Source organism: Garra rufa, chromosome 1, assembly GCF_049309525.1.
Source record: "Garra rufa chromosome 1, GarRuf1.0, whole genome shotgun sequence".
Classification (NCBI taxonomy): Eukaryota; Metazoa; Chordata; class Actinopteri; order Cypriniformes; family Cyprinidae; genus Garra; species Garra rufa.
Genome location: NC_133361.1, coordinates 88,204,537 through 88,210,829, shown reverse-complemented (window position 1 = coordinate 88,210,829; position 6,293 = coordinate 88,204,537).

Here is a 6,293-nt window from a genome sequence, read left to right as displayed (position 1 = left end):
GCGCTTTTATTGTGTATTGCCATACACCCAAAGCGCTTTACAATCATATGGGGGAACTCTCCTCAACCACCACCAGTGTGCAGCATCCACTTGGATGATGCGTCGGCAGCCACAGTACAACGGCGCCGGTGCGCTCACCACACACCAGCTACAGGTGGAGAGGAGAGAGTTATGGAGCCAATTCAATTAATGGGGATTATTAGGAGGCCATGATTGACTAGGGCCAGTGGAGGGAATTTGGCCAGGACACCGGGGTTACACCCCTACTCTTTTGCGAGAAGTGCCATGGGATTTTTAATGACCACAGAGAGTCAAGACCTCGGTTTAACGTCTCATCCGAAGGACGGTGCCTTTTTCAGTATAGTGTCCCCGTAATTATACTGGGGCATTAGGACCCACATAGACCACAGGGTGAGCACCCCCTGCTGGCCTCACTAACACCTCTACTAACACCTCTAGATTGTGGAGTTAATTTACTGCTATAAGAAGGGGATTTCCTAAGACTAATTCAGCCATGATTATGGCAGAACAGTCTTATTAAACTGCAGCTGTCTGAGGCTAGCTGTGTGTTAATTCTTCCCCCTTTAGGGTCTGGAGGCTTTCGGTCAATTTTTACCTCGGTTGGTCCTTCCTACACACAGATATCTGAGGATGTCTGTGTATTGTTTGTTAAGCATTTCTCTTGTAGCTCTTGCCTAGATGGTGCTGTCTCCCCTGCTAGGGTTTAAGTAGACAGCCCACTCTGTTGGTTTGGGCTGCATTTAAAAGGACTAACCAGAGGTCTTTTACTGATCTGTTAGTTTTCCAGGCTCAATGGCCTTTCTGGATTTATGTGGCTATGGTCTATGTAGACCACTGCATTTAAGTCCTTCATCCATGAAGGCCCAGGTCTGAGCCCCAACAACATAAGCTCCCTGCATGCTACCTGCTGGATTTTAACTCCTTAAACAGGGTCTGTTTAATTTAGAGTTAAATGCAGATCACTTATGGGTGAGTACGATCCATTTTTCTTTTAATAAAAGAAAAAAGGAATTTCATACTGTCTCAGGCCTGTGTGTTGTGTTTACTTCTCAGAGAAGAAAAATTATGAACAAACCTACGGCGGATACTCCCCCTTTGATCCTATGGACTATGGTTATGGCAGTGTTCGTCTTCTCCACATCACAGGTCGGATGGTTACCCACCCTTACAGCATATGTTAGACTTGGGACTTTTTTGTCCTCTTTTAAGGTAAGCTCCCTAAGTTTCTTTCTTAGGATCGCCCTTAACATGTCTAACGCTGTCTTTTGCAGGCCTGTTCCGGGAATCCCTCTCCAGTTCCTGCTTAGGGAATTTATGTCCTGTTGAGGCAGGAATATAAGTCCACCCGAGCTGGTAAGCAATACTTCACCATTTTTGGAAGAAGTATTGCCATAGGGAAAAGGTATTTCCCTCTTGTCTAGGTTGATTCTCACCTCTACAGGCCTCGTGACGAGCTGGGCTCTCCCCTTTCTGAGGAAAGGGTCCCTAATGAGCGCCCTCTCAGCCGGAGAATGAAATGCTCCCTTTTTCTGCGGAAAAGGTTTATTTGAGCGCACCCTGGTGACTAATTTTCCTGAACGATGGGTTAAAATAGGATTCCAGGTCACTTATGTGAATACTTCTCTTTCTGTGGAAGGGGTTTTACTAACTGAGAATCACTCTGTGACTCCTCTCAAGCCACCTTATCTTAGTCTGAGGGCTGGGGTAAGGCTTGATGTAGAATCTGCACCCAGGTTTAGGGATGCTGTCCTTTCTGAGGAAAGGATTTGAGCATCTTTTGGGGCCAAAACACCTCAAAAAGAAAAATTGGCACCTTACGGTTGATTCTCGTTCCTCTGGCTCTCAGAATTCAGCCAGCTCCCCTTCTTTGGAAGGGTACTCCAAGAGCGCCAACCCACCTTCATGGGATTGCCTGATCCTTTACAGGCTGTGTGGACTGGGTCTTGCATGCTCCCCCTTCTCATTTAGGGTTCCCTGAGAGCAGTGCGCCCTTCTGGAGGGCAATGCTCCCTGTGGATCAGGGTTAGGAATTTGTCCTCTACTATTGTCCACTATTACAGGATAGCTCAGCTAACCATGTTTATATCTGTTGACAGATAGCTTGCGAGCTTCTGTCCGGAGTAGGGTACATTAATCGGAGGATTAAACCCTTCTTCTGTCTCATAGACAGCATGGAGCTGGTAGTGAAACCCCCTGGGGAAAACACTTTCCTTAAATCCGATCATTTCGGTAAGTGTCCCACGCTACGCCTGGGCATCTTTCATAAAATCCACATGTGTGTGGTAAGTTCCCACCGAGCTATGGGTTCTTCCTTAAACCCTTTATGGTATGGGTCACGCGTCTTCACCTCGTTCCCATTATTGGAGTTGGCTTACAACCCCGGTTCCCTGGGTTCAACTCTTTAGATATCACCGTTGATGTCTACCGACCATCCGCTATTAGGGCACCTCACTGACTAGTGGCCTTTTGTTGAACAACAGGACAGGTTTGCTACCCTCATATGGGAGCCAGTTCCAGAGGGAACAAGGCCCTATGCTGCGGTAGCTCCTTGTTCTGACAAGTCTAAGTCTCCATTGAGACTTAGCCATTTCCCCCAGAAGGAATTACTCTAATTCCAAGCCTTAGAGCTGTGCCCTGGGTTCTAACCCAGTCCAGGTAAGTGGGTAACAGTTCAGGCCTCTGGCCATGGGGGACAACGTTTTGACGGCCGTCACTACGTCTTAGTAGGGGTAATTCTTCTGAATTGTTGCTTAGTGCTCGCGGTCCTAGTATGCACTCCCCTCAGCATGGCAGCGTGGGTATATTGTTCCCCATAGCGACCTATAAAGGACGCAGTGAGAGTTCCCTTCGGAAGGGAATGTCTCAGGTTACGTATGTAACCTTGGTTCCCTGAGTATAGGGAATGAGACACTGCGTCCTCTAGACTTCTTTGCCATTCTCAGGACAAAAATAGATTCACAAAAAATCCGATTTACGATTTAAATAGATTTTTTTCCCCCATGACATTTAGCATGTAAAGAAACCCCAGCTTTTCCACAACATATGGACACCATATATTTTGCAATATACATTGCAACTGCATTAGTGATTACTTTCCACCAGTCCCCATTCTTATTATACTGGACACAGTAAATGTTTGTAAGACAAATACATATGAGATGGGAGGAAAATATATATTTCCATGCTTTTCTCTTGCAGTTATATCGTATATATAAATATAAAAATTTGAAATACAGAAATATTAAATGATTTAAATAACTGAAACGATCTGCCAGCAGGTGCGGCAAGACGCTGATTTAATTACTGAATCATATCATTCATTTGATTCTTTCAAACCGCTGGTTCACTCAGAAAAATGCAAGTGACTGTTTTTTTATGAATAGGAAATTGAATCATTTCACTAGATTAGTTTAAAAACGCACGTTCATTCATAAATGCTTAGTGGCTCAGATATGACTTGTTTCAGATTACTTTTGACCACGAAATAGAGCAAAATTAGGCAATATTGTTATAGTCAGACAATGTAAGTCACTTAATAATAACTTCTTGTTTATTTAACTGTTGTATTAAATCAATATCTCATTTACAAACTCCCTTAAAAATTATTAAAAGCTGACACTCATCTTAGTTCGCGATATCACAAAGCTCTATTATAATCAACGATGCTCGCTATATTGTACAATCAGTCTCTTATTTACACTCTCTCAACACTTTGTTTCTGAAAGGATTCGTGAGATATGTCCATGATATACTACTCTATGTTGCAAAAACACGTAGAAACCCTTGAAGCTCCCCTGAGCGCAAACACAAATATGCTGATCCGGTCCGGCTAACTTGCTAACAAGCAGCTAATCATATCCCTTTAATGGCTCCCATTATTTGTTTTCCGTTTTGTTCTGAATACAAATATATTTTAGTGTATTTATAATATGGTAAAAGCGCGTGGGAGGGCTGAGCCCATTCAACTGCTGGAGCCCAGAGAGGAGCGTCTGCGGATATTAAAGAGAAAACCTAATTTCATTCAAACAAATCAATGTAAACTACACATTCAAGTTAATCTATCAAATCGATTTATCGCCCAGCCCTAGTTCTAGTGATGATTATCTTTTCAATAGCGTGCCGGAAAAAAAATAAAAAAAATAAACGGAACTTGTTTTTAGGTTCTAATACTATACCAGGCTTTTCAGTGGTCCTTTAAGAAGAGATATTTTTATTGGCTACCGAAATGCAGGTCAGGGGTTGAAATATTCAAATTACAGTACTCTGTAACGTATTGTGATTTTAAAAGTAATTAAGTAAATTATTTAGGTGAATTTGTACTCAAATACAAGTAAAATTACAGACTTAAAATCATTCTCATGAAAGTACAAATACCCATAAAATGTACTTAATTACAGTAACATGAGTAGTTGTAATTCTATAATGAATATAGAATATCATTTTGGGGGGAGAGAGAGATTAAACAGCGTTTATTTGGCACCATGGTATTTGCAAAAGTTAGGTCTTTAGTAGCACTCACTCGATGCTCTAAAGTACAGTGTACCTAAGTTGTTTAGTTTCACTATTGCATCCACCCAAAAGTTCACAGAACACAGCATAAGCAAGTAAAAGCAACTAATTTGACAAAATCAGTTAAATGTTCTAACATTTCTTAAGTATATCCAGTTATTACTTTTGACAGTGTACAGACAAGATACGAGATTCACGTCGAGACCATCAGACGCAGAACCGTATTTTCATCACGTAAACATGAACACACACACACTCGTGCACGAGGCTGGCAACGAGAGCATGAAAGAGAAATGGACTTTGATCTCGGACGAGATAATTACAGCTATCCAATCCACTCAGACGACCCTCGAGCACATACAACAGCGCGTTTCCGGGCTAACCCACGTGATTATGACATAAATAATGACAATCAAATAGAGAGTCTTTATTCTAATTATCCATACCGACATAATAAATACCGGGTTCCATAGCGGTGTTCCATTTGGACCGAAACAGAAATACAGAAAATGGACGTTTTCTGTCCAATCAAAACAATGATTTCTTTCGACATGAAAGAACTTTCATCAACATACGATACAAACAGACCACAAACACAAAATTGGGCATCCAACAATGGTTTAGCTAGAGCAATTCCAATAATACATACATGACTGACAAAACACACAACAATTTTGACACAGACCTTCTGGTCAGAAAAAATACCAGAACCACCCGTAGAAACAAAAGGAGGGCTGAAATAAGAAGAATTGGAGCAGCTGACAGGGGGAGAAAACCAGTACAGAGACCCTGAAGAACCTGAATGTGAAATTCTAGCTCAGGAAGACCATAAACTCTCTGAGTCAATTCCACACAGACCAGAAATATGGAGCGGCAGGGATACATATAGAGATGCTGCACATTTTCAAAATAAAAGAAACACACATCCTGACATGTTCTCAAATACAGCACAGAAATATCAGGATCCAACAAGCTCCTAGAATTATTTACAGTGACAGACCAAAACGTCGTTTTCCACCATCAAAAAAGAGACCTCAAAAGGTACTTTGACAAACCAAACAGACCTAATGAAAGACTAAACAGAAATAATGAACGAACTCAGAAGAAATTATACTCCTGCCTCTCCTAGACTCAGAGCTACATCTAAATTAATGTACGACCTAATAAGGTTCGTACACCATGTTGAAAAAGTCACAACAAAGGTTACAAACAACAGCCCAATCACTTTCAAACGTTGAACTAAACATCTGACAGATTCAATCAAACCTGCCATGCCCAGTGAAAGGATCACAAACCTCTTGGAGGGTAATGCCAAAAATTGGGCCTACACGGCGCAACAAATTCTGCAAGAGCATTATGAAACCTTGGTTTAAGTGACTCTGACGGATCTAAAAGAATGAATAGATCAATCAGACTGGCATCAGGCGGTTGGGATCGCTCAGGGATGGGCTAGTAAGAATTACAGACAGAGAATTCAAACAGACATTTTCACAAGGGTAAAAGCTCTGTTCACGGCAGAACTCTGCGATGATTTTGAGAGAAGAGACCGGGAAAGAATGTCTCAGACTGCCATGACAGAGGCTCCCCACTCATCAGATCACACAACACAGACAGTTAGACCCAAAAAGGGCACTACACATGTCCAGGTTCAAACCTCACCTAGATTGGTCACCCCACCAAACAGAGGTGACTGGTCTTTTAATGCTGAGTTCCTCCCTCTGGAGCCTAGACCTGCTCTGGAGCCCACTCCTATAAGACCCAGA